Below are 27,621 nucleotides of genomic sequence, written 5' to 3'. Positions count from 1 at the left end.
TTACCGTGTTTGTTATACACGTCCTTGGAGAGAGGATTTCAACAGTAATTAGGGCTGGTCAAATCATTCATCCCAATGTTCAATTGAATTTCTGGCATTCTTTCATCAAATTATTTGTGAATAACTTTTTCACCACCCGTCCAGCTCTATAGATGGTAGTTTGGTATCCACCAAATAATTATTCTTGGCACCTAGTTCTCTGCTCCATTACTCCCATTTTACATCAAATTAACACTGGAATAAATTGCCTAGGGAGGTTGTGGAATCTCCATCTCTGGAGATATTTAAGAGTAGGTTAGATAAATGTCTACCAGGGATGGTCTAGACAGTATTTGGTCCTGCCATGTGGGCAGGGGACTGGACTCGATGACCTTTCGAGGTCCCTTCCAGTCCTAGAATTCTATGAATCTATGAACTCCACTGACTTGAATAAAAATAGCACAGCAGAATGAAGAATCCTTTGATATTTTTTCATTTATCCCAATTGATTTGAGAATAACTTTGTTCCACTATTCAATCATCTCTAAGCTTCAGTTTAATTCTGATCATTCTGAACAATTGTATTTCCAACAAAAGAAACTACTGGTGACATTTGGTTAATTTGAATTGCTATTATTACCTCCAGACCAATATAATTTTTAATGGGTTGGACAATATACAGCAAACCAGTCCCTTGGAATTTGCTTTTATTAAGTTCAAGTCCAACTGAGTTCAAAAGATCCTTCTGTAAAATGTAAATGTCCCCTAATAGTTCATGACTAATGTCTTACACTTGGCTTTCCTATAAATTGCTCTTTACTGAGCAATTTCTGTAGCAATACTTAGACCTCCTTATCAGCACTTGATGTTCATGTAAACCATCTCTTGTTAATGACTACGTGGACAAAAAGAAAAAAGAAAAGTAACATTGCACAGACCTCAAGACTCCTGCTTCATCAGAACTTTGAAGTTCAGCTGTTAATAGCAGCGTTGACTACTTACATAAAAAGTGTGTAGTAAACTGAACTGACATTGTCCAATTTCTAACAATTGGTTTAAACTATCACAAATGACATGGGCTTCCTTCCCCCCTCTCCTCCTCCCCTGTCTTGAGGCAGCCAGGATAATTAAAGTTGTTTCCAATATGTGGGCTATTGTCCTAAGCCGAAAAATGCAAAACGTTTTTACAGTTGGAAGCAAGAACGCTTTCAAACAAGCTCCCATCTGTGTGAAAGGGGGATCCTCAGCTGCTGTTTATTATCTATCTGTTTACATCACACATGTGCATGCTGAGGACAAAGTGGTTCCATAAATTACTCCTCTAGTATCATTTTGGCCATTATTGACTGCCAAAAACAAAAGCATTTGACGGGTTGTTGAATGCCTTTTAGTGATCCTACAGTCGTTTTTAACTTGCACTGAATAACTGACATGATCTCATCTGCTTTCCTACTTCATTTAGGCTACATAATATTTATCACACTGCATAGAGTAAATAGAAAGTGACATAAACCACATCCATGCTCTCCTGATTAAGTGGTTAACACATAAGCATGGCTGAGTACGTAAAGCACAGGGCTATAAGTCACGAGAGATGTAGATTCTATTCTTTAAACTGACACTGACTTCCTGTGAGATCTTGGGCAAGTCAGTGAGGCCTCAGTTTTCAAACTGTGGTCATGAATTGGAGACACCTGCACTTGGGGGGTTGCCCAACTTGAGACACCTCCCCCCCACTGGAAAAAAATTCAGGAGCGGGGGAGAAATCATGAAATGTTTTACCTCATAGTGAAGGCTAGTTATTCTGGGCCTGTATGTTCATACACACATTTTTACCTCTTTTCAGCCTTGCAGACCTTTTCAAATGGCTTAAAAGCATGTTTAGGGTCTGATTTTTTCACACCCTTGTCCTCCTCTGTCACACACTCTTTTTAGTGGAGCTACTGGCACTGCATAGCAGGGACCTCCAGAGTAAAAGCATAAGCTGCTACAGCTTGAGGTAAAGATCTAAGATTTGATACCCAGGGTCTATGACAACTCACATCCTCTGGAGACTGGTATAGAGGTGGGCCTGTAACACATGTTCAGCAGTGGGTTACGTATGCCTGTGCAGAATTATGCAAATAGAAGTCAGATGGAGGTGCTACTCTAAATTATGCCATTAATATTCATCCCATTGTTTCATCATAGGCATAGGAGTTAAATTGGGTTTTAGATTGAGCCGAAGCTTTCAAGCTAAGCTTAGGCAGGTAAATCCCTCCTTAGTCACCGAAATAAAGTGTCCTAATTTGCAGAGGTGCTGAACACCCACAGTTCCTCTTGACTTCGGTGGAGCTATTCCTGATTCATACTGGCCTCAGAGAAGAATAAGGTCCATGGTGAGCGTAACCCAGTGAGTTATGAACCCTAGTTCCTATCTCACACATGAGTTACAGCTCTTTCTTGCATAGTCTCCTGTGAGAGAGTTGTCTTACCCATATATTACTGGGCATTAATACACTTCTCAGGTGGAAGAAGTCATTCCCCTTTGCACCTGAGGCATGCATTAAATGCCAGGTAATCATGTGCATCGTGTCATGTCTTATTGCTTAAGGCTAAGAAAAGACCAAGAAAAAAGAATGGTAATACCGCTAAGTGCAGAACAAATGGAGATAATGTTTCTTTCTGTTCCTAATTAGTCACCTCACTGCTTTAGCAAGCTAAAATTGAAGTTGTTTTACATAGTTCAAGTTGCAAATCAGAATATCTTTATTCAGTCTATAATTGAATATACACTGAATGAAACCTAGATTAAGTATATAATAGGAACTGATCTGAGACCATGTGACAATTCAAATAGCCAATTTTTACTTCACACTCACTCTTCTCTAGTGCCAATTTCTGCTCATAAATAAATTGATTTTCTCTGGGGGGGAAAAAGACCTATTTTCCAGCAAAAAACAAAAATTGTGAAATGCTGTTTGTGGCAGCGAGAGGGGAGGGAGAGATTCAGTGAAATGGGACCATTTTGAAGTTCAGAATGAAATGGGTGGGGGATCAAATGTTGAGTGGATTCAAATTTCATTGTGAATATTTTTGCAAGCCTCTAACTGTGATATGATGACAGTGGACCAGATCTTCAGCTGTTGTGAACAGGCATTCCTCCAGTGTGGTCACACCAGCTAATGGTCTGGCCTGTTATGAATTACACTACAGCTTAGAAGTCAAAGGGACCAACATTTCCAAGCAGCTCTTGCCTTCGTAGTAGTAGTATTATATTTATTATTTGTATTATAATATCTCAAAACAGATTGGGACCAGACACTGTAGAGACACGTGGTAAGAATCAGTCCCTGCCCCAAAGCACTTACAATATAGATCAGAGGCTACTCAAGACAATCTGCTGCCCTAGGCAAAACTTTGGATTACTGCCCCCCCTCTTCATAAGCCTATGGTAGCAAATTTGGCCCAGCCACTCCTCCGTCATGACAGAGTTGTAACGCCTCTCAAATTAGACAAAAAGCAGGAGGGGAAGTAGACAGAGAGGTGAAGAGACTTGGACATCCAGCCCCAAACACTGGAAGACATGTCTGAAGTAGGGATGGAGAGAGCAGGTTGAAGAAAAGAATAACTCTCCTGGAGGTTGACTCAATCTTTCTAAGAGAAGCTGAAACTAACTTTGCTGTGGTTCTGAAATGTCTGGATAACTTTTTTTTTCATGCTTTTGTATGTGTGGTTTCCACTAGAGCCAGAGCACACAAGGCAGGCAGTTTTCTGAAAGGTACTTGGGATGGAAGCAGCTAGTATTGGGACTCTTCCATGGGGACCTTGTTCTTGTGAGATTTCTAGCCCGATTTTCTTGACTCGAGAATTTTGAAAAGTTAGGAGGAGCCCTGGGGAACCATGTGAACTTTGGAATGATCAGCTGAACTAAGCCCACACTCCAGAGTGGTTGAGATTGCCTGTGACCTACATGAAGTTTTACAGTAGTTGTAGTCAGTTGAATAAAGACACTAACTTTCATGATTCATTCTTGGCACAGAGCAACCCTTTGTGTATTCCTACCTTTCACCCTTTCTTCATTAAGTGGAAAATCCAAGAAGTTTCCTTTAATCAGGTTTGAGTTTGCACTGATGTGATGTTTACTGACTGAGATGGTGGTTTTCAAACGAAGTCAGGAACATCTGGCCAAGTGGCTTGGCAGTAAGCCCAGCAAATTGCCATTCCAAAGGCCCAAGTTCATGAGCAGCCTTGGGCCCTTTCATCCTGGAGATTGTAAATCCTGAGGGTAATCGAGGTGGCACTTATAGTCTAGATGTAATCATCTTGCTTCACTACCTACTGGCACCACTGGCTTCCCCTGTAGGATGTCACGCCGGGCATAATGTCCAGCATCTTGCCTTTTATCACATTCCTCTTGTTTCCCACCAATGATGCTCACCTCATTACCTTGCTCATTTCCATCTCCCACTCCCATCTTTGCCTCTTCTTTCTTGCTCCTTTTTGGAGATAGAATGCCTCTGCAATGAAGCTGTCACTCACCGCTGGTGTGCTTCCTTACATCTAGGTCTGGGAATGTAGCTCTTACTTCATCGGGTGGCCCCTTGCTGCTCTTTGCTTGCTCTGGGATAGTCTTTCTTCCAGTAACTTGGCCTTCAGGCCAGGTTACCATTTAATCTGTCCCCTCCCAGGTTACAAAATCCAGCAGGACCACTGTCCAAATGCTGTCTCCAGATGAGGTTCAACCCCAGCTCGGGGCTCTGTGCCACTAAACCAATGGCTGATGGGGACCCAAGCCCAGCCACTGCCCGGGGATCCAGCCCAGAGACCCTATAACCAGCAATCCAGGTCCTCAGTCCCTATCCCTGTTGCTGTTTTCCTGGGCTACTTCCTAGCCAGCTTCTCTGTCTTCTCTTGCCTGGATCTGGGTTTACCATGGGAGTCTACTCTACTCCCTACCTGTGGCCTTTGTCCCTCCCAGCCTCATGTCAGATTCCTTATTGGAGGGCAGGATCCTAGTGCTTATCATCCCTCTATTATCCTCCTTGTTCCTGACACCTCCCTCCTTCCAAGGGGTGATCACAAAATCCTTCCTCTGCATCCTCTTTCTGCTCTCAGCTTCTTGGCTTTATAGTGCTGGCCCAGCCCTTCCTAATCAGGGCTTCACTCTCAATTAATCCTTCCCCTCCCCCTCCTATAAGGGGATGCCAGGTAACCTAATTGGCCTCTCAGGGCCTCTTTCACCCTATCAGGGCTGGTGTGGGGTGTGCACTCCATCACATCCTTGAACAAGAGGCCTCCATTTTTCTTCCTCCAAATCCCATCTGTTCTGGCTTTGATGAAAAAAAAAAATTAGATTGGTTTTTAAACCTGAAAAGTTTTCAGGGTCCTGCCCCCTTCCCCTGCCAAAAAAAATAATTTTAAACAAAATGAAAATGTTGCAGAAAAAAATGCCATTATTTATTTATTTTTAAAAGCGTGTAGATGGAAACCTTTTCAAACAGCTCTAGTAATAAATGAAAAATGACCCCCATTTTGAGGGGAAAACATAGATTTAATGTGATTCTTTCTTTCTGCTCTCCCAGAGTTTCCCAAGCAAGATACCACTTCCTATATTCTTGTCACTCAAACCAAGCTTAAATCACTGTCCTTTTTCTGCTTCTTTATATCCATTAAAAATGCTGCAGTGAAATATGGCTGACTATTTTGTGGATGCGGTCCGAGTCAGAAGCGAATTACTCAAACATAGATATAACTGCAGAAGCTCTGCGGAGCTAACAGAATTACCAATTTGTAGTAACGTAGCACCTACTGGCTCAAATAAATCTAGGATCCCGCTGGGCCAGATACTGTACAAACACAGTCACAGACAGTCCCTGCTCTAAAGAATTCACAATCTCAATAGACAGGGCAGACAAAGAATAGGAGAAGGATTATTATCCCCGTTTTACAGATGGAGAAATGAGGCAGACAGGAAGCCAGGATCAAAGCCAGATCTCCAGCATATGAATGAGGGTGGGGGGGTGACACTTAACCACATGACCAATCTCTGTGTCTAGTAAGAGAGCCCATTTTTTTGGCAGTAAAGAAAGCTGATCTGACTGGAACACATGGTGGAGGAAGACATACTACGTAGGAAGGAGTTGTTTTTCACATAGTCCCTTTTACAACTATAACTGCATTTTAAGGGCTCAATCCTTCAGAACTTTACTCATGTGAGTCATCTTTACTCCAATGAGTAGTCCTATTGACTTCAGTGATTGAGTACGAGTTTGCAGGTTCGGCCATAAATTGCATCCCCTGTTAGGCAATGTGAAATATTAACACCTGGCTCCATCTGGTCCAGACTGCGTCCTTCATAATGGTTTGTTTATGTGTAATTGCTGGCTTCGGCATGAAGGTTTAGCTACTGCTACATTGTCCAAGTGGAAACCTGTGAAAGAACAGGATCAAGTTGATCTGTCTGCTTTCACTGCACGGAAAATGTATGCTGAAAGGATCACCATGTGGCTAGCTGTTTGTTTATTCGAACAGTCCTTTTGAATTACCATCGGCTGTACTGAAATGCTTAGTGAGGTGAGATTTAAAACAGCCAAGGAGGAAAAAAGTCAAAGTGCCCAAAGGGTTAGTGGACAGCCAATTCCAGTCAGTGCTGACCTCTTTCTGCTCTGAAGTTTGCTGGCATCGTACACGTTCCTTTGCTGAGAAATGCAAAGGCTCCTTGAGCATACAGAGAAAGTAGTCTTTGTTTCATCAGATGTTTATATTAGAGCAGGGAGGATCTTTTGTATATTGTCACTGACCTTTCAAAAAAAAAAATTGCAATCTGGTTTCAAGATCACAATTTTTTCAGCTGCACATAATAATTTGATTCAGGTATTTGATTCATGCACTGAAGCTGAAAGCTCAGATTGAACTAACAATTGCGTCCGCTTCCCACAGTCTGTTCTGTCCAGAGATACCCTGTGCCCTTTAGGCTGGCAAATTGTCTTCTTGGTAATAGGCTGCCCATCAAAACCTGTTATGCTGCATTGTCAATAAAATAAAATGAAAGTGCCTTGTATCGTTTTGTGTGTGATGATTTTTTTTCTTTCAAAGGCTAGAAAATGAAAAGGAAGTGCTAATAGGCCTTTGGTTCACCTTTCCTCTTCCTGAGCCAGAGTGGGGACTACAGAATTTCCTGCCCCAATGCAGCTATCCTAGAAGGGCTTAAAAAACACAGTAGACTGTAAGGAAAATCAAAGGGAAATCTTTGAAAATGAATGCAGAATTTCTAAATCTTACAGTAGGAGCTGCCTTGAGGGGGCAAATTACATAGAGGTGGAAAAAGGAAGCAGGCAAAATGTAAGGTTTCATGTGTATTCCCTTTAATACCTGTAAAATGTAATGGAGAGCAGGATGGGGGTGCAAGTCCTGGGCTGGGAAGAGCAATGGCTTCTTGATTTATCCCTCTGAGCACAACACATCACCTATCACTTAGAAGGGCGGCCAGCACGTCCCTCGGCCCACGCCGCTTCCTGCAGCCCCCATTGGCCTGAAGCGGCAAACCGCGGCAAGTGGGAGCTGCGATCGGCCGAACCTGCGGACGTGGCAGGTAAACAAACTGGCCCTGCCCGCCAGGGGCTTTCCCTGAACAAGCGGAGGCCCTAGTTTGAGAATCACTGACTTAGAAAACCTCTACGGTGATGATGTGCAAACATAATGATTATATGTAAGTGTAACACCGACAGACCCTGGTGGTGGGCGGGCGGGATCAAACCTCTGGCCTCTGGAGCTTAGTGCGTGAGCCTCTACCACATGAGCTAAAAGCCAACAGCCTGTTAGCTAAGGCTGTAGAGCAGACTCATTTTATCTCTCTCTCAAGTGGTCTCGGTGCCATTAGATGCGACAGAACACCACACCCAGGAGGTGTGTGGGTTACATAAGCACAGCCAGGGAGGTGGCTGGAAGGTTGCCTTGTTTTTCATCCGCTGCCGAACGTGAAGCTGCAGGGAGATTGATATTCTGAGCTCCCACCAATATCAGACAGTGTGATTTGGGTAACAAATGTGCAGGGCAAATCAGAGAGGAGAATTTTGACTTTGACCAAGCGATGCCGCTTTACGCTAACTGAGGCGCTGGCCTCTGATGTATATACACAATTGGTGCCTTTGCGCCCAGGCCATTTTCACACGTGAATTAGGTGCATGCAATTGTGCATGTCTGATTTTCAAAACTAGCCTAAAATGACTTGCCTCAGATCACACAGCCTATGGCAGAGCTGGACTAGGCAGCCAGTCTCGTGACTCTGGTTCTATGGCTTAACTACGAGATAATCCTGCAATCTTTTCCCTAGCTCCATTTATATACATGTGTTTATATATATATATAAGAGAGAGATTGGTATTATGCTGACTTATTACATTTTTTAAATCTTATTTTCATCAGTAAGAAGAACTGAGAGGAACAGGAGGCAGAAATAAAACATGCCATATAAGGCCTGATCCAAAGCCTATTGAAGTGAATGAAAAGAATCCCATTGGCTTCACAGGGATTTCATTCAGGCCCATGGGGCCCTGTAACAAGAAACACAAAAAATGTGAAAGAAGGTGTTAATTCACCAAAACCCTAAGCAACATTTAACCCTTTGATTTCTCACCTGCCTTCTGTCCCAGTGACATAACTTCATAAAGACATCTCTTGTGCCACTCCTTCCAGTGCAAATGTTAAAACACATTTTTCCATTGTCTTCTTAACAGAAGAGAAAAGAAAGCACTTTACAATGCAAGAAAGTATTGGGATTGGGGGAACTGCCAGTTGAATTGCAATGAAGGCTCAAGAACCCTAAACAATGAGCCTTCATGCAATTCACCCTAAACAATGACCTTTGTGCCATTGTCTTGCAGTGTTTTAAACATCATGGATAATCTGGAATGCACTTTTCTGCTTTGGAGACAGATGATCCTAGGGAAGTAATATTGAAGAAAGGAATAATAAATATTTCAAGGTAAGTAAATGTCTTGGTTTTAAGTGGGTTCGGCTTATAGTTTTTCTCAGAGTGCACAATTTGGAGGGGAGGGATAGCTCAGTGGTTTGAGCATTGGCCTGCTAAACCTAGGGTTGAGAGTTTAATCCTTGAAGGAGCCATTCAGGGAGCTGGGGCAAAAATCTGTCTGGGGATTAGTCCTGCTTTAAGCCAGGGGGTTGGACTAGATGACCCCCTGAGGTCCCTTCCAACCCTGATATTCTATGATATTGCCTGTGACATGAAAACAATGGACATTTTTCTCCACCTTCAAGACCAAGGGACAAGACAAGACTTTTAACATGTGCTGATGATCTATAGATGATCACTGTACCAGTCAGAATAGGAAATACCACCTATTAAAGCTTGAAGGACGTTGGAATGACTGAAAGCTTTGTGAAACTTGGTAGTGCAGTCAGTGTTAAATACAATGGAAAAACCATCAATCCCAAAGTTAATCTATGGAGATTTCTGGGGAAAACTGACATACCCAGTGTTGTTTGCTCAAATCTTGACATACCTGGTCCTAACCCTGGCAAGGATTCTAATCTGCTCACTTAATCTGACTGCAAGACAATGCCACACTGAAAAGAATTGTGCTGCTGTTAAGCAATCTGATTCACATTTAAAAAAAAAAAAATTGATCCCAATTTTGAAACAACTTGAGCCAATCCTCTTTGTCCACTCGAGTAGTTCTCTTCTTAAAGGGACCACAGAAGAGGCTTTTGTTTTCCAAACATGACATATTTTTAGACAGTTGGAAAGTATCTTGTCTCACAGAATTGCCCTCCACAAATCTAACTTATTGATGTACCTGAAGCAAAATGTATTTCTTCATCTCAAGCCCTAAAACATATCTGGGCAAATTGTAGGTGTGGTGGAAATGCCTTGAGATGGTTAAAATTTATGAATAAGAACTTTGAAGTTTGAAATTCCAGATGTTTAAAGCTCCATCTTTTTTGGTAATAATTGTGGAACTTTGGAAGGCTTCTCAAAAACTGTCTGTTGTTTCCAAAATTTGTTCAGAATGCCATCTATTTGAGGTTTATTTAATTTATGCAAATAGTTTTAATATACTGGGACATCAGAAATATTGCAAATGAGGAGTATAATTTTAAAGTTCTGCCCAAGAATCACACACGCACAAAAGCCTGTTATTTATTAAAAGAACTTGTGAACTGAAATGTTGCAGACCTCTAGAAAAATGCAGCCCATAGGTATATTCATTTAAATCTTGTTCCTTGTCTTAAGCAAAATAATATGAATAAAGGTTTCAATCACCATTCATACCAGAGTTATGCATTTCTGTGTCAAACTTGCAGACACATTTAAATTTAGGCACATGCATAAATGCTTGTAAGGTCAGGTAGAAACGTATGTTGCAACTCTAACTGTGCAACTGCCATCCTGAACTGCATGGGGAAAAAGTCAAAAGAGACTAAAATACACATTTGGGACGTAGCAATATAGATTAATACAGAAAAATAGGTAGGTAGGCACAGAAACAAAAAGGTTGAGTGATGCTATTTTTCCACTAACTTTAGTATCGTACAAAAGGTTTTCTCTTCTAAGAATGTACGGTGCCTAGCACACTGAGGCACCAATTCCTGGAGAACTACCAGAATAGAAGTAATAAGAGCTCTTGCACCATGGGCTGTGGGCTGCCAACATTAATGTCTTCATTACCTTACGTTTGCATTTTGTTGTATAAGCTGATGATTTAAGGCAAGTTTCTTTTGCGGTGAGACCTGGGAATTTGTCCTAGCTTCCTGATCAAAAAAAAAAAAAAAAGGGAGCCCCTATGTTGAGAAATTTAAAGGCACAATTATGTTTCTTTATGCTGGAGAAACTGGACTATCTACACTCTCCACTGTACAGCTTTGTAAGAGGGATTTTTTAGGTGGATATATGATGACAAGAATGAATCAGGGTGAAAAGGAAGGGGCAACCAAACCCCCCCCCAACTACCTAGCAACCTCATCCTATTTGGCAATGATAGAAATGAAAAATTAGAGGCAGAAGGATGCTTGGATTCTTGTCAGTGAGAGCTGAAAGATGGTTCCCAATTGGATCGTACAAGTAATCAGACTGGGGCCCCAAACCTCCAGTACCAGGCCGTGGCTCTGACAGAGGCCTAACCTCCTAACTCCCCAGGGCCCTGTCAATCAGAGCTAAAACTGAAGCGATGGAAGGAAAGTGTCAGGCTGGCTTAGACGAAGGCATAGTATTGTTTTTCAAATTTAACCCCTTTGCAGGTTAAATTTCATCCAGATCTCTGTGTGGCCAAATGACCCTGTTTGGTGCTACAGGCAGTAAGTGTAATTCTTTTACATCAGTAGCAGCACCCTGTTATCGCTTAGAGCAGGGTGAATTTCCATTTCTCTTTACAATCCTAGAGTAAGACATGTTTATCTGCCCCAAAGAGGATACAGTTTCATGAGTACCAGTTAGTATTGCATTGACGTACTTGTTGGTTTTCTGTTTATTCAGTTTTTATCACTGTAGTAGTCAAATTATATTTTGCATAACAGATACTGTCATTCTTTAGCACCACAGTACTGTAAAAAAAAGTCGTAGACTGTAAGCTTTTGGGGGCAAGAACTATATTTTCATTATATGTGTGTACAATACCTAGCACAACTGGGCCTAATTCCTGATTGGGGCCTCCAAGTGCTAACTTGATTCAAATATTAAATAATAATGTTAAATCTAAGCAAACAGCTTACAGAATGTGGTGTGTACTGGATAGAACTGATAAAAAACTGGATTTTGTTTTCTGTAATAAATTTGGGTGGGTTTGGTTTGTTTGTTTTCATCAACATTTTTCACTGAATTTTGGAGGGGAAGGGGTTACTATATTTTGGCTGAAAGTTTTTGGGTTCGGCGGTGTCAGTGTTTCAATGTAAAGTCAGAATTTTCCACTGAAATATTAGACAAATATTTTTGTTTGTTTTTGTTGAAATTTTTCCGGAAAGAGGGGGACCCATTTTCCAGAGAGCCCTCATTGGAAAGCTATTTTCTTCAAACAGAAGTTTCAATGGGAAAAATGGAACCAGCTCTAAAACTGGCCTTTCTAGCTGGCTGGCTAGGTCTGCATTATCTCTGCTAATGTGCATGGTATATGAGATGTATGCGACTGTCAGCATGTCGAGGTCATTTCCACAGGGCCCTCATGATAATAAACTGGATCTGCTGCTCCAACATGATGGGAGCCATCTACTCCCTTTAGCGGGTAGCGATCGATCTATCGGGGATCGATTTATCGCGTGTAGTGTAGACGTGATAAATCAATCCCCGATTGCTCTCCCATCGACTGCTGAACTCCAGCTCGGCGAGAGGCAGAAGCAAAGTCAACGGGGGAGCCACGGCCGTCGATCCCGGGCCGCGAGGACACAAAGTAAGTAATTCTAAGTCGATCTAAGATATGTTGACTTCAGCTACGCTATTCTCGTAGCTGAAGTTGCGTAGCTTAGATTGATCCCCCTCCCCCCCCCCCCCCAGTGTAGACCAGGTCACACTCACGGCTGTACTGCTATGTTCTGGAGAAGCAGATGTATATTCATTTATATTATAATACTACCCAAAGGCTCCATTCAGGATGGGCATGGTACAAACACATAGGAAAATATGATCACTGCCCCAGAGACCTTGCAGTCAAAGACCCAGTGGTGCAATTCACTTCATATTGACATGACACTGCACCACTGAAGTCAGTGGTGATCTGTAGTGGTGGGCCAACACACAGGGAATTGCAGGGTCCCGGCCTAAGGAGAAAATGCATGACAAGTAGGCCTGTGCGAATAATGGATGTTTTGATTTGCTGGCAATTCTGAAAAAAAAAAAAAAATCAGTAATTGTTTTGGGTTGAACTTTTGATTTTGAGCACTTAACATTTAAAAGCATTCTTAAATTATGCTTAAAAAATTAAATGACAATTTCCAAACAAAGTTGCTTTGAATAAAAAAAAAATCTAAATATTTCTGTTAAAAATGACACGAAAAGATTCTGATTTTTTTTTCAGAATTTGTTTCAACCAAAACAATTTGGCAAAATTAACATTAATTCACAAAATATTTTTGTGTTCTTTAATCTGCATTTTTTCACCAAAAAAGTTGTGGTTGAAATATTTCACCCATCTCTAACAACAAATAACTAACAAACATATGGAAGTGGGAGAATATATGTTTACATTGACTGGGTATCTGTACAACTTGTTGGTTCTAAATCTCTCTTAAAAGGGTGCTTTTTTAACATAGAGAAATTATATACCACACCCAAGTTAAAATAATGTCATTTAGGCTGCAAAGTCAAGCACTCAAAAATTAGAAAATTATAGAATTAAGGTTTCCCAGATTACAAATATCGGTCAGCTCATCAGATGGTATAAATCAGGATATCATTGGTCTAAGCACTGCGCAGATACATAAGTTTTTATAACCTAAGATGACAAAACATGACAAATAGCTGTAACAAACTTCCAGTGTTTTATTTACAACATTTTACTGTGCATCAACAACAGAGTTTTGGATGTGAAGTCAATCAAGCCTTATTCGATGATTGGGGGGGGGGGGGGGGGGGGAGAGAGAGCCTGGTTATTTTTTTCTATCCAAAAAAACAATAATTGCTTCTTTTCTGCTGTTAATGGAAATAAGGTAAACTGGAACTTTTCACAACAAATCAGTTACAATGACACAATAACCTACTGTGAAATGCTCGGGGTAGAGGTAACTTGGTTACAGTTCATGCATGATTTAAAATGATAGAACAGGCTAAGCTCATGAGAGGTGATTTTTAAAAAAATATTTGATGGAGAAAGGTCTGAGAAGAAATAAACACAAAAATACCTTGATTCCAAATTTTCTCTTCCATATGCAGATGGAAGACTCCTCTCCCCTCCTCCCCCCACCCCACCTTAAAGGATAAGACAAGTCAATTTGTGGTTGGAGAATTTCCACTTAGCCCAAGCATTTTGTATCTACCATAAAATGGTCCCTTTTTTTAATAGCTAGAGGCCTGATCATGCAAATGCTCACTACCAGAAGTAATGCACACCACTGTGAGTAACCTTGTTGACGATACTACTCACCACAGCAAGCACTATACCTGACAGTAAGTGTTTGCAGGGAGGCCAGTATTATCACTGGTCAAATCTTGACTTCAATGGAACTTCTGCCTGAATAAGAACCTTAATGAAGGCCCTGTAGGATGTTCCTATAGGATATCACATCAATTCTGCTTTTCATTTTTTTCCTTCGTGTTTTATGTATTATGGGTATTTACATGAAAACAAAACTTTGCTTCTTAAGAATCTTGTCTATTCCTTCTGCTTATTTTCCCATTTGAGATGATCACAACCGTGTGTTAGTGATAATCTAATAATTTCCCCAACAATCAATTCTGTGTCGTAGGGAAGTACAATCATCCCCATTCTACAGATGGGGAACTGAGGCAGACATTGGGAGTTAGGAGATCTGTGTCACTTTGAATAAGTCACTTAGGTGCACAAATATCTTTAAAAAATCTGGCCCTATAAGTCCTATGGTAGTGCCCTAACCTCTGGACCATCCTTCCTGGCTATGATGTGCTTGTTCTTATGCAAATATCCCCAGTCATTAACACTGTGTAGCTCTCAACAGCTTTATAAAATCAGGTGTTGATGTGAACATTTTCTCTGATTTTGATTTATGCGCATTTACACTCTTTAAGTTCCACACTGGGCTGTGTATTTGAATGAACCTGAATCTCAAAATTGAACTTAATTGGAAATGGATTATTTTCACCTAGACAGATGAGGTGGATGAGGTACTGTCTTATTGGACCAATTTCTGTTGGTGAGAGAGACAAGCTTTTGAACTACAAAGAGCTCTTCTTCAGGTCTGGGAAAGGTACTCAGAGTATCACAGGTAAATACAAGATCAAACAGATAGTTTAGCATAAGGAGTTAGCACATATTCTGAGGGACCATTTTGTAGTCATTAGTTTTTAGTGTCTAACGAAGTTATGAATTTAAGCTCCCAGGCTCATCTTTTGAAAGTGTAGAGCAGATTTCCTTTGAGGATGAGGACTGATATCAGATATAGAGTGATCGCTTTGTGAAAAATGTGCATCCACAGGTGATATGGTGTTTTTATCTTTTATCATTTTCCTATGAGAGTTCATTCAAGAGTGTAGTGATTGTCTGGTATCACCCACATAGTTGTTATTGGGGCATTTAGTGCACTGGATGAGGTACACCACATGTTGTGATAGGCATGTGTAAGCCCCATGGATCTTGAAAGTTGTGTTGTGGGAGAGTTGATCATTGTAGCAGTGGAGATATGTCTTCAGGTGTCAAATCTGTTGTTCTGGTAGGATCTGGCACCTCTTTGAGGTGGTGTGTCCTGGTCTGTGGGGAGCTTGCTTCTGGTGGTCAGCTTGGAGAGATTGCGGAGTTGTTTGAAGGCCAGAAGAGGGAATTCAGGAAAGATTTATTTCAGGATGGGGTCCCATTGAGTATGGGTTGTAGTTGTTTAATCATACGCAGTATGGGTTTCTGTGGGGAGTGGTAGGTGACAACTAGGGGTGTGGGTAGGAGAGAGGGGTTTATTTCTGTATTGAAGAAGACGCTGTCAGGGTATTTGGGTGGTCCATTCTATGATGTGCTCTACTAATAAAGTTGTTAGTCTCTAAGGTGCCACAAGTACTCCTGTTCTTTTTGCGGATACTCTGGTGGAGTGTCCTTGTTTGGTGAAGACAGGTTTTGTAATTTTAAATCTGTCAAAACCATTCAAAACTGATAGTTTGTTGGATGCAAAGCTATAACCAGTTTGGCTTAAAATTTGGGCTCCCTGAAAGTGACGACAAATCTAGTCTGAGTTTTTAGTTTGTAATCAAATGTGAAACCATGTGCATTTCCCGTAGTTTCAAGATGAACTACAGTATTTTGCATGATTCTGCTGGAGATCCTGGCCAAGATTTCAAAAATAGGAGCTGAACAATAGGCTCTTATGTCCCTATTTAGGCATCTGCCTGATTTTTCAAAAGTGCTGAGTCCCCAGCAGACCCCATTTAAATCAATTGGCTTGTGAGTGCTCAGCACTTTTGATAATCAGACTACTGATTGAGGCCCTGATTCAGGAAAGATCCTTATTTTGGACAGCACTTAAGCTTTGGTCCCTTTAAAGCCAGTAGGATTTAAGTAAGTACTTAAAGTTGAGCATTTGCTTAAGTGTAGTCCTGAATAGGATTGGATTTAAGCATGGGCTTAAGTGCTTTCCTGAATTGTGGCCCTAGATATCTAAACATGGATTTAGGAGCCTTTCTTTAGGCAATTAGTTTTGAAAAATCTTGATCTTGGTGCCCGTGTGACCCACTGGTGAGTGTGTTACAGGTCCCCCTCTGTGTGCAATCTACAGAGAATGGAAGTCTGTTACAGCCCATTTAGTGAGATGGGCTCTTTACCTCATGCTATATTGGCTCAGGCTTTTACTGCCGGCAGACTCTATTTCAATTCCTAGTCAAGCAAGATGGTGCCCATTGAATAAGTGAAAGTTCGTTCGGGATTTGAATTGCTGTGGGTCTCAGACACCTGAGATGAGTATTCTTTGATCCATTGAGGTATGTAACCCAAGAGCAAGTACATGTTGCATGTAACCCACTGTGCCTGATCCATAAAGGATACAACACTGTTACAGTTCCAGCTAAGGAACTTTAGCTCAAGCTATAGCAATTCGTGCTTTTGATTCTGGAGTTCCCTGGTTCTATTTCTGGCTAAAGGCCCATCACATCTACACCTTATGGAAAGAGACTCATTGGAAATCCAATAAATGATCGATATTTTTTCCTAAATGTGATACCTCTGAAGGGGCATGTGTGGTTTATTTACTTGTGCGATGCAATCGTTGTGCATGGATTACTGATCAATAAGGCTAACTGTACCTTTTAGAAATTCAGATTGCTAGACTGTGAAGGAAGAAGGCAAGGGGTTACTGCCTGAAAAAGTCAGGGAGCAAACAAACAAACAAAAAAGTTTACTGAAGAATTTAAAAATGCTCCTTGCACCTTTTGCCGAGGGGCTTTGAATGAAATCATTTATATTAACTGCAATATCTGGCTGACTCAACTGAACTCCATAATCAAATGCAAGAGATTTGGGGGGGGGGAACCAACGTATAATTAAAACCTTGTTCTAATCCTACTTTGATGCCTCTGCCAGGACAGGTTGGACCAGTCAAAAGCCTCAACCATTTTATGTAATTTTTTTTTTTAATTCTGTCAGTGACTGTGAAGCGGTGAAGTGGTTATTAGCCATATAAGGTATCAAGGTAAATATTTCAGTCCCCCTGTGAATTTCAGTCTCTCCCAAGTTAGTTTATTTGTTCTTGTCAGTGGACAGTGAAGTTTTGTTTGTCAAAACCAGTTGGGGCTGAGAGTGACAGCGGCAATGTGAGGTGATTTATTTTCTGATGGTCTGCGACTTCCCCTGTACTGCTTCCCCACCCCCATGTGCACACACCCAGCCCCCCCGCTCCCCGGGCTCTGGCCGGTGTGACATGGCATAGTGTTTCATATTTTCAGCTGTGGGGGTGACCCTGGATAAACTCTGCCGGCGCCAGTAGTTTTCCTTCCTTTTTTACAGCTGTCTCAGGGCCTTGTTGTTGATTGGTCCAAGGGGGTTGACAGAATTTTGATGGCGGAAGGGTCCTTGCTGTATCAGCTTTGTTCAGAGGGGGGTCTTCCTTCTGGTGTGCTGGCAACAGCAGGCTGAGCACAGAGGCTGGGGAGTCCTGGGGAGCTATGTCACACAGCGTCTCCCTCAAGTAATGGCTGTGCATCACCCTCCCCAACATGAGTGAGCATGCAGGCAGACACGGCCGCAGCCATCAGCACTAACCCAGACAAAGCGCACGCAGAACAATTACAGACAATCGAAACTAGCTGGCAAATGGTTCCTGAAAGCTCTTGTAAAACAATATGATCTCATTTCACAAGACTCTCTTGCCAGATGGCATTTCTCTCGCTTAAAAAGAAAGGATCTCCATTAAATGGGGAAGAGCAGTTGAGGCTAAATCATAGTTGAAGATACCCAGGCGGGTCGCTTTTGCGCATTATTTGTGGGCAATATTATGACTTTAAAAATGAATTGCAAGATTGTTGTTTAAAAAAAAGGTTTCCTTTAAAAAAATGCTGAATAGGTGGATGTCTTACAGGGAGAGAAGTTAGGAGTTCAATCTGTCAAGCTTATCAAAAAGAAGTACAAGAGGTGACTTGATTACAGTGCATAAGCACTGTCATAAGAGAAAATACGAGGTACTAAAAGGTTCTGTAAACTAGTGGAAAAAGGCATGAAAAGATCCGGTGACTAGAAGCTGAAACCAGACAAATTTAAATTAGATAGAAAGCAATTTTTTATGGGTGAAGTTGATTAGCCCCTGCAACCAATTACCAAAAGAAGTGGTGAATTCTCTATTTCTTGGAGTCTTCAAATCAAGATGGGATGCCTTTCTGGAAGATAGGCTATAGAATTTTTCAGTTACTCCTATACTGAGCTCAATAACTTGTGTTTGACTAAAGCCTGTGTTATACAGGTGGTCAGACTAAATCAGGGGTCGGCAACTTTCGGCATGCGGCTCGCCAGGGTAAGCACCCTAGCAGGCTGGGCCAGTTTATTTACTTGTTGACATGGCAGGTTTGGCCGATCGCGGCCTCCACTGGCTGCGGTTCGCTGTCCCGGGCCAATGGGGGCGGCGGGAAGCCGTGGCCAGCACATCCCTCGCCCACGCTGCTTCTCGCCGCCCCCATTGGCCCGGGACAGTGAACCGCGGCCAGTGGGGGCCGTGATTGGCCGAACCTGCCGCATCAGCAGGTAAATAAACTGGCCCGGCCCGCTAGGGTGCTTACCCTGGCGAGCCGCGTGCCAAACGTTGCCGACCCCTGGACTAAATCATCTAATGATCCCTTCCAGCATTAAAGTCTATGCCAATTACTGTCTTTCTTATACTTACATTTTCCAAAATGGAGCAGTTATTCCATGTTCTAGAGGGTGCTACTATAATATTAATATTCAATAATAATTATTATATATAAGATCATCTCAGTAAGGTCATGCATGATTGTTAGGTTCATCCAAAACCATTTAAGCATTGTTGACCTGACATTTTATGATGGGAATAAATTATTTTATACCAGTGTTCCAAAACTGGCATAGAGAAGCAGGAACAGGAAAAGGAGATGGTTCAATCATCAGTTTGTTTCTGCCCTCAGCAGCAAACTGTAGGCAGCAGATTGACTGAGAACTTTTGCAAGAAGGGGCAGAAGAGATATTAAACAGAAATCAATAGGAACATTGACTGAGGCCAGTGTGATCGAGCAGTATTTATGCCCCAGGGTTAGTGTGGTGAGTAGAAGTAGGTAAGAGGCAGGAAGCCACCAATGGAGCTTGAAGCCCAGACCACAAAGGTAAAAAGAGAAGAATCTACAGTAGTGAGACAAAGAGGCAACTTTAGGGTCTGATCCAAAGACCATGGAAGTAGTCCCATTGACTTCAATGGACTCTTAGTCATGCCTTTATGGAGGAAAGGGAGACTGTAAAGTCGTAGACTAATTCAGGGCCTGTGCATCAAAGAACATTCTCTAGCCAGGGGGTATCAGTCTCCTTCTCTTCATGGACTCAGCTTAATTTCCTCAAATTACACAAGTTCAACACATCAGTCATGTCCCTTCCCTTTAACCTGTGGTCTTCTTCAGGGATCTATCTACTCCCTACAGGATTATACTCCACCATCAGCCTGGGAGCCAAGGCAAGCCTCTTCATCCCCTTCTCCTTCCTAGCCTGCTCCATACAGGATTACATATGCAGATGGCCTGCAGGAGTTCCTGGGTCAGGGGAAAGAGTCTGGTTTATAAGAGATGAAACAATAGTTTGAATATCACCTGGTCCTAACAAAAGCACCAACAGCTCAGTTGCTGGGGAGAATTGCAGGACATAGGTAGGTGCCTGCAGGATAAACCAGACTCTTTCCCCTGACCCAGGGTCTCCTGCAGGCACCTCCTGCAGTTCTCCCCAGCAACTGAGCTGTTGGTGGCTTCTGTTAGGACCAGGTGATAGCCACACTATTGCCCCATCCCTTGCCTCACAGCCTCAGCTAGGAGGCAGCTGATTAGTCATAGATGGGACTGGGGCCCAAAAGGGCCAACAACCCTCTGACAGAGGCCGTTAAGTTCTGAAAAATTCTGAAAGCACAACGATGGAGTAGAGGTGGTCAGAAAATTATGGAGGGCACATTTCTCCCTCAGAAAATGCTGATATGTCATTTCGTGGAAATGTGGATTTCGACAACATTTCGTTTTGAAAGAGAAACCGAAAAAAGGTTTGATTTTCTGTTTTGAAATGCCACTTCATTTCAAATTGTTTATTTTATATTATTTAATGTAAAAAATGAAAGGTTAAAATAGGAACAAAACATTTTGATTTTATTGAAACTAAATGTTTTGATTGGACCAAAATGATTTTTTAAAATTTTATTTTGTGGGAAATGTCGAAAAAAGTTTGTTTTCATTCTGTTTTGGAATGAAAAACGTTTTGAAATCACAGATTTTTTCCAGCAAAATGAAAAATCTGGTTCCTGCCCAGCATTAGGAGGGGGAGAACTTCAAACCTGGTGAAAGCAGGGCAACTCCATTAATGGCTGGAGTTCCTTACACCAGGCCTCGATTTGACCTGTAGAGGCCAGATCAGGAGAGAAGAGAGATGGAGTCCTGGCAGCAAAGAAAAAGATGGGGTTGTGAGAATAAAGTTTTTGGTGGTGGTCAGTGATTCATTTGCGCCAGGATTTGCTAGGGCTGAGCCTTTAGACTTGGCAGTTCATCACCCCAGCACCTCTGGGCTTGCTGCATCAGTTATGAATGTCAAAAAATGGCTTGAACCCCGGCACCTAATTGCTTGAGCCCCTGCACCTCTTCCATTACAAATTAAGCACTGGTGTGGGTGTGGAAGAGAGCAGCTGCTCCTTTGAAGCAGCTAGGAAGAATATTTTCCTCCCAACAGGGCACTGCAGGGTGGAGCAAGTGGAATGAGACCTCTGAGGTAAGTTGGAGCTCCCAGGGTTTGCTGAGGGAATGTGGTTGTAAAAGACCATTTGGGGATTCAGCTATTTCCCTGGATGTTGGACTTCTCCAGACTTAGGCTTCTGAGCACATCTGCGGGAGTTGGTTTTTTGGAACCGTCTCCCCATCAAAACTTCAGGGCTCAAGTTCTCAAATTCAGGCACAAACCAAACCCCACAGGGTTCAGACATCTCTGGGGAGGGGGCAGAGAGCTGTCATTGTGTCACACAATTCCCACTGTGTGAGGCTGTGCACCTCCCTAAAGCACTAACAAGCAGGGGGCATTAGTGCGTCTTTAATATTCATTGTTTATTTTCCTATGGAAAAATTGGATAGCCAATTTTTCATTGCTTGTATCTGAAAATAAATTTGCCTTTTGACATTTAGATTCCTTTCCCCAATCTACACACACACAGAGCAGGGTAGGATTTTCCAAAGCACTTCAGTTTAACACGGCTTCAACTTGCTTCCAACCTCTGCTCCCTCCAATGGGAAATTCCCACCTAGATTGTTTTTGAGCAGAGTTGTTTCCTATCATATCAGTTCAAGTCATCTTTTGACACCAGCGTAAGCAGTACATGGAGAACCGTGTCTGTTAATCGATTGCACGTGCAAAACCAGCAGTGGGAGAACGAAATATTGTATTTTTACAGATTCAGCAATAATACTGGCCATTTAAACAAATATTTAATTTCTTGCCAATGGAGTTGTGACTTTCAACCCAAAACTGAAATTTGAAGGACTTTCCCTCATATTTAGAATTGAGTGGGCAAGATTTTTGTTTTGTTTTATTTTATTTCAGATTCAAGGAATAATACAGATGTATATAACTACTGCATTTTGATTTTTATCATCATTAATATTCTTAAGCCTGTGTACAAGAAATACTTTTTGATTGCTGTTCTATGAAAAAAGCTAGGCAAAAACAGCTGCCCACATCATTCATTTACTTTTAAAACTGCTCAGTAAACTAACACAATTTAAGTCTTCAGATACCATTTTTTTTGGGGGGGGGGGGAGGGGGAGGGTTGTAAGCTCTTTGGGGCGGGGCCATTTTTTGTCCTGAATTTCTACAGCACCTAGCGCAACAGGATCCCTTATTGGGGCTCCTCAGTATCACTCTGATTTTAAATGTGCATGGAAGTATATTACTATTTATATTGATTTGCTCTTATTTTGGTCCCTATTCTCCCCCATACAGCCCAGGGCAGCAAGGTATTCAAGCGTGTGCACAAGCTTAAGTAGGGGAGTTACCTCATTGACTTCAATGGGGTTGCTTATAAGAACATAAGAATGGCCACACTGGGTCAGACCAAAGGTCCATATAGCCCCATGTGCTTCCGACAGTGGCCATTGCCAGGTGCCCCAGAGGGAATGAACAGAACAGGTAATCGTCAACTGATCCTTCCCCTGTCGCCCATTCCCAGCTTCTAGCAAATAGAGGCTAGGGATACCATCCCTGCCCATCTTGGCTAATAGCCATTGATGCTTAAACCTAAGGATGCACTTAAGCTTTTTGCCGGATTGTTGCTTAACTGGGAGCTCCAGGGGTTCTTTGGGTTGTGGGACAGCGTTGAGTGCCACGGTTTGCAGCCAGGTCACCCTCCTTTTTACTTGCTGATTCATCAGTAAAGGTATCGGTTATTATGTGCCTCTCATCTGTTTTGCCTGCTATTAATTTAATATTTTTTTTCTACTTCCTTGCCTGTAAAAAACCCACACAAGTAATACAATAAGAAGTTTAAGGGTCAACGTTTTCTCAACTAAAAAACCCACCAATGAACGATTCCTCACAGCATGGTCTGAAAGGTTTACATCTATAATTTACACTGACATTCTAAGCGTACATCATTTGAACTACAGCCAGTTTCCTAGAGTGATTAGGTGACTCTAAAAAGGCAATTTTTTTTACTTCCACTGAATTGGAGGCTACACTGCTGAAAAGACTTCAATAATCCAGGCTGTATTTATTTCCTAAAGCCTCACTTATCATTGTCAAAATGTTATCAGTCAACACACACACACATCCAGAATCTTACTTCAATTATGTATAAAAAATCCCTTCTGGAAATGATTTTTCTATAGTTCTCTCTATTTTTCACTTGAGGCTTAATTAATTTTTAAGTAAAAATTGTTTGCTACAATGAACATCTCTTGAATGGAATTGATACCATTGTGTTCTGAAGGTAGAGGACCCATTGTAGCAGAGTTGTATTATAGTTGGTGAAATAAAAGTGCATAATGCACTTCATGTATATAGATATAAAGATACATGCTTAAGTCTTTCCAGAATCTGGGCCTTAATCATTATTTTAATACAATTAACTATAATCCACGGTTGTATCTACTACTAAATTGGATGATCCAATTTTTTGGCCTATAGTTGCAAAGTCTCAGTGAATATCACATCCTCAGCAAATAGTGCAGGACTGGTGTGAGAATTAGCACACTAATTTGGGTGATACTTTATAGAAGGTGGCCAGACATTGCTAATTATTTTGGTATTCATGTAATAACTTGAATCATGAGGAACTGATAGAGTAAAAACTTGCCTAATGAAATTCCAAGGAAAGTCTTAGTTTGCTGATAGCTGAAAGACATCAATGCCAGTCACCATATTTTACATGGTGAACTTTCTATGACTTTGTGGAGTCAGTGTTCCTATGTACTGAACTTTCTCTGCATGGAATGGGAAAGTGGCAGCTAAGAAATCAGAGGTACTAAAAAATTGAGTTAGCACATTTATACCTTAGGGGGTTTAATGAGCTCGCGCCTGTTTTTACAGGGAGCTTTTCAGCCTACTTTGAACTACCTTAAAACAATAAAGTGCCCCCTTTTCAACAGCTTGGTTTAATGGAAAGATTTACTGTATTTTCATTCTCCTGCTGAAAAGTGATAATGAAGCCAAGTTCCGAGCTCTGTGTCGAAGAGGGAAGTTCTGTAACCATTTCAGAGAAATAAGGGGTTTAATATCTCAATTCATGCCACCGGCGTTGCCTTCTGGAAAGGGAAACTGGGTATTCCTCATAAACTATCGATGTGAAAAATTAAAAATAGGGAACACATTTATTTTAAAAAAATCCTTACTCAAATGCCAATACTAACTTGCTTACTTTAAAAATGGGTTGTAGTAATAAAAGCAAAACTTATTGAATTTTAATGAACGGCTATGTTTAATCAGAGCACCAACTTCATCAGGCTCTTGTTGGTCCCAAGTTGGTAGATGTTTGCCATGTATGCACCTACTATCCCTTATTTTACTGGAGGGTTTTTTGATCAAAAATTTCAGACCAACACAAATGATGAAGGCTCATCAACTTCCTCTGCTGTGGACATAGGTGCTGGAACTAGGGATGCGTGGTGTGCTGCCGCACTCCCTGGATTGAAGTGATTTCCATTATATACAGACTTTACAGTTTGGTTCAATGGCTCTCAGCACCTCCACTATAAACATTGTTCCAGAACCCCTGCCTAAAGATGACCTGGCCTTACCCCAGTCAGCATGTTGTGAAATCTGTATACCCAACACCTATATTTCTCTACCAATCACCTTCCAACCTTCCTATTGTTGTCAGTGTATCGCGTCTTGCCTATGAGAGTACAGACATGAGCGAGTAGTGCCCGTGATTGTTGAAGGATCAGGGCCTTAGTCAGTTAGCTCATGATCCTTTGCCCACTTAAATCAATGGTAAAGCTCCCATTGATGCCAATGATACTGGGATCAGGCCCTTAACCACTAATGTTAAACAATAGGATTTAGGCCCCAGTCCTGCCAGCTCTTATGCATGTGCTTTACTTTAAGCACATGACCATTTGCTCCAATAGGACTATGTAAGTGATTAAAGTTAAGCAAGTGTAGGTGTTGGCAGGACAGGGGATGTAGTTATAAAGAATAAGCTCATAGGTATGTCCTCCGCTTTCCTCAGCTGCAGGGATCCATTAATTTGCCCTTTCCCCCACAAAAGCGTATATTAGGAGAGACCCATTTTATATGACGCAGCTTTCAGGTGTAAACCCTTCAATGCTGTACATGAACGCTTGATGCTGGATAAGCATTATAAACTGCAAAACCCCCAACCGCAATGGGATTTGCTGAACATTTTACAATGTTTCTTTTAATTTTTGCTGTTGAAGGAAGCAAGCAAAACAAACCCAAAAGTGGGGATGTTACTTTTTGACGTGTTTTAACAAAGCACAATGACAGGGAATTTCTGTGAAAGAAATTTTAGAAGCCCGCTAACCAAGGAATAATAAGCTGTCAGAGAAAAGATCAAGCAGTATTGTCTGATTCATCTAACCAACATCAATGTTCCAGCTAACAGTAGACAGCACAAGCCAGATTCTTGCCCTTTTTATCTATTAAAAGCTACATTTATCAAAATAAGCAAAAAAAAAAATGTGAGGTATGGAATGCAGTTCATTGGAGGGAAGGGCTTTACTGGTCAATTGGTAAATTGAAACACATGGAAAAGTGCTACATGTAGGAACATGCTGCTGACTGTATTACTCATTTTTTATTGGTTAATCTCTAATAAGAACCAGCTGGTAATAAAGAACGGAGTTCATGGGAACCCACCCTTTGTTGAAAGCAGAGTTGGTGTCAATACTAGAAACACATGAGCACAAAGAAAACAGATGTAATTGGCTTCTGGAGGTCAGGTTACGTAAAGACCCCAGTGAGCAGAGGTGAGCCTTTGGCTGCACAGAATGACAGAATAAAATACCCATTACTTCTGTGTCTGCAAGTGTGTGTGTGTGTATGCAGAGGAGATGACAATCAGAGATTTCCATCTTGGGTAGAAAGTCATTGATTTATGTCATCCAGAAAATGTGTCAGTTGAGCTGTTCCAAAACTGATGCTTATGAAGTAAATATCTTTGTCAGAAAACAATGACTGAGTAGGCAAAGAATCTGAGAATTGTGACTTTGTCCTGCATCAATGGCCAAATTCTGCTCTGAGTTTTACTGGTGTAATTCTGAAGTAACTGCATTAATTTCAATGGAATCACACAGTTATGTAAACTTGGCCTTAGATATTTATTTATACCTGCATATTAACTCAACATTGCTTGAAGTTTGAAGCCCTGACTCAGGAAAGCATGCATAACTACGCATTGACCCTGCATCACTACAGTGGGCATTAAACACATGCTTAAATGCTGTCCTTCAAGGGTAGTCTGTCGCATCTTATGTGCATTTAACATGCGTGATTTCAGCTTTACGCGGTCAGCAAAAAGAAAAAAAAAAAGAAAAAAAAAGAAAAATAACCATTTTAATACTGAATTAAATAAGAACATACGAACGGCCGTACCGGGTCAGACCAAAGGTCCATCTAGCCCAGTATCCTGTCTCCCGATGGTGGCCAATGCCAGGTGCCCCAGAGGAAGCGAACCTAACAGGCAATGATCAAGTGATCTCTCTCCTGCCATCCATCTCCATTTTCTGAAAAACAGAGGCTAGGGACACCATTCCTTACCCATCCTGGCTAATAGCCATTAATGGACTTAACCACCATGAATTTATCCAGTTCTCTTTTAAATGCTGTTATAGTCCTAGCCTTCACAACCTCCTCAGGTAAGGAGTTCCACAAGTTGACTGTGCGCTGCATGAAGAAGAACTTCCTTGTATTTGTTTTAAATCTGCTGCCTATTCATTTCATTTGGTGACCCTAGTTCTTGTATTATGGGAATAAGTAAATAACTTTTCCTTATCTACTTTCTCCACATCACTCATGATTTTATATACCTATATATACTATATACTTGTAATGTGGGCGATTCCGCCCACCATTCAACTCAATGTGATTTCGCTTTACGCGCTAACTGCGGAACGGAACCCCTGTGTAAGATGAGACTCGCCTGTATGTTTTCCTGAACTGAGGGATAAAAATCTATTGGAAGACCTCTAAAATAATATATCAAGTGTGGAGAGGAAATGTCCTTCTTCCTTTCTTTAAGGAAAGCCTTTTGCACCAAGAGTAACCTTTAAATATATTAGGTTGGAAACTTTAAGGTACTTGAAATATCAGTGTCTTAACTTTTACCAATGTATATTTTGATTGTGTGTTTAAAGAAGCTCTTGTTCCCTCACCCTATCTGAGTCTCCTAATAAACAATGCTACAATGAAGATACGATGCTCAATTTGTGATATCACAAATGTTCCCATAGCAAGACTGGGTGCTAGATCGGACTGAATAACTCATATGATAAATTTAACCTCTCTGTTCAAGTGTCCAAATTAATTTTCAAACGTATCCCTTATTCATAATTATTTGCCAAAAATAGATTTATCTGCAGATTGTTTGGGAACAGTTTAGTGTATGCTATTTGAAATTCAAGCTGAGTTGGATACCTTTGATCAGTCACATAGTATTGTTTCTATTCCTTGATTGGATTAATGTAATTTGAAGAATTAGGATTCTATTGTGACTATTCATGGTCATGAGTTCAAAGTTCATATTCTCAAAATATTCTCTAATATTTGATTTAAATCCACTGTTTCCTGTCTGCAAATTTGTTTGAAGGCAAATACAAAAAGAGGCATAAATACTGCTCAAGCTAATTCAGAATTTGAT

The sequence above is a fragment of the Malaclemys terrapin genome, chromosome 14, assembly GCF_027887155.1.
Source record: "Malaclemys terrapin pileata isolate rMalTer1 chromosome 14, rMalTer1.hap1, whole genome shotgun sequence".
Taxonomy (NCBI): Eukaryota; Metazoa; Chordata; order Testudines; family Emydidae; genus Malaclemys; species Malaclemys terrapin.
This window is presented reverse-complemented; position numbering follows the sequence as displayed.